This window comes from Chaetura pelagica, unplaced genomic scaffold, assembly GCF_000747805.2.
Source record: "Chaetura pelagica isolate M959 unplaced genomic scaffold, ChaPel_1.0 scaffold181, whole genome shotgun sequence".
Classification (NCBI taxonomy): Eukaryota; Metazoa; Chordata; class Aves; order Apodiformes; family Apodidae; genus Chaetura; species Chaetura pelagica.
In genome coordinates this window covers 732,023-734,471 of record NW_009951992.1, presented here as the reverse complement: position 1 = coordinate 734,471, position 2,449 = coordinate 732,023, and positions in this window count along the sequence as shown.

The following is a 2,449-nucleotide window of genomic DNA, read 5'->3' as shown; positions in this document are numbered from 1 at the left end:
CCCACCTTGGCTGGGAGGAGATACACAAATAATTTGTAGCCAGGGAGACCAACATTAAAGAAAAGAGGAGGGTTTGGGGAGGGAGGGGAAAGTGAGCAGCACTGCTGTGATCAGACACAGAACTCTGCAGGAGTGTTCCCCCGACAGATTTCGATAGTGGTTTCGGCGAGAAAAAAGCAGCAAACAGCCCCACCCTCTGCCCCAAAACACAAACATCAAATAGTAAATAGCTTCCCCTCCCCTAACAAGTTTGGCAGGAGTCCTCAAACCCGACCCCACACTCAAGTGTGAAGCACAGAAACCGTTTCTGTCAAGCACCGTGTGGCAGTTAAAAGCCCAGGAGCAGAAAGGTGAAGGTTGTGCAAGCTCAGGGGCTGGGCTGCATCTCTACCCTCCCAAAGCCGGGGGCAGAGCTGGCAGCAGGACTGGCCCCCCAGGCTGTGCCCTGCAGCCCCCGCAAGCAGCAGCCACTGTCCCCAGGACCCCCTGCACGGCCCTGCTCCCACACGGCCCCAGGCACAGCCCGAGCCCAGCACTGGCTGCCAGGGCACGTAGCTGTGGTTGCCACCGAGTCTCTGCCCTCCTTGGGCAGGTGCAGATCAGGCAAGAAGCTCCCAAGGAATGGGAGCTCTAAACCAGGTTTAGTGAAAAAAGAAGAGGGCAAGCACTGCTGCTGAATTCCCTCGGAGGGAAAGCACTTGTGTGAACACCTGGAATGAAGAACCTGACCACGCCAAGGGCTGGGCAGGGGCCACCACAGCCTCTGCTGAAGTGATGGGTTTGGAGGCAGAGGAGCTCCACGTAACCTTCAGACATGCAGTACATGCAGTGGGCATGGAAGCTTTTCCTGTCTCCCACCCACTACACCACAAATTACCCTGGGACACTCCCAGGAGTATCCATTGTCCTATCACTGTCCTCATGGTCAGCCAGGGCTTCCTCTCTCTTATCCACAGTTTCTCTCACTACAAGAGATTCTTTATAAAAACAACATTTTCTTCAGCTTTAAAAATACTAACCAGCCTGTAGTTCAGTTAGTGTGGTCCTACCAGCAGTTCAACACTTCCCTGCCTGTGAAGAGCACAAGTACAAAGGAGGAGCTGCTGGAGACCAGGGAACAGCAGAGATACCAGCAGATGGTTATTGTTTTTGCCTAACCCCTTGAATGACCCCGTTTGGAGAGTAAGCAGCAAGAATTAAGGCCAATGCACCACAAATGTTTGGATTCAGACAGCTTTGTGGAGCAGTGATGGGGTAGTTCAGGAACTGGAAATGATGGGAGCTTTATATTAAACAAGGCACTAAGTAAACTCAGTGAGAAACTGGATTAAAGATCACAAGGTCTTTGATCCTAGATTATTAAGCATCTCTAACCTGAATGCATTTAATTAAAGTAAAATGAAGTGCTTGTAGTTGTGTTTTCATTGCTAGATAAACAGGACTTGCCTGCTAAGAGCCTGTCACCAGTAAGACCTGTGCTCTGCCAGAGTGATTTCCTGGAAGGAGGGATCAGGAAACACTTCCAGAGGCTGCCAGAAGCAGCTGGCCCTGACTTGGGCCATTTTTTGACACTCAACCTGTCTTGGAGACATTTGTGTCCTCTCAGTCGTGGGAAATAAAATAAGCAATTGGCAACACATGTAATGGAACTTCTTCCTACTGCAGAGTTGCATCACCTGGAGTAGGTGCAGCAGGTTTGGCTCTGGGGTATCCACAGGAGGGGGTGGCATCAGTCACTATATTCAGGAATCTCTGAGTCAGTGACATGCAAACCTACACCCATTCCACATTGCTTAACTTGTGTTTACTTTGTATGAAAAACTAAGGTGGGGATTAGCAGCAAGCAGAGAACTTCTTCTGGCAGCACCAAGGGCACAAAGCTACGCAGTAAACAGTCAAGAGGCAGAGCCAGGGATGGGGCTTCACTGGGTAAGACCATGGCCCTGAGGAAGCCAAGGTGCAATAAGACCTGCCCCTTGGACTGCCCAGCAGTGAGCACAGCAGCATCCCCACCGCCAGCCCCCACCCCAGCACCCATTCCCCCGGGCATGGTCACTGCTTTGCCTGCGTCACGCTACCCTGAACAAATTAAATCGATCCTATAAACGCCAAGAGGATGCTGAGGGCTGATCCAACAGCTTTTATTTGTGCTCAGATTCCAAGAACTCCTGGCTTTCCCTTTGCAAGCTGATCCACACAGGAGCTCCCCACACCTGAAAGGAATGCCTTTGTACTGCAACTGCAGCCACGGAGATCGGGCCTGTAATAAGCAGGCACAGAGGGTTTTTTTAAAAATCCAAACCACATCAGAGAGAAGCTCGAGTCGTGCTCAGATTTACGACAGTTAGAAAAATCAGCAATTTTCCTTTGGTGTGTAAGGGTTGCATGGAACTCTCTGTCCCATTTCCTCTCTCAGCTTCCCCAGCCTGGCCTGCACTGCAACAGCCCC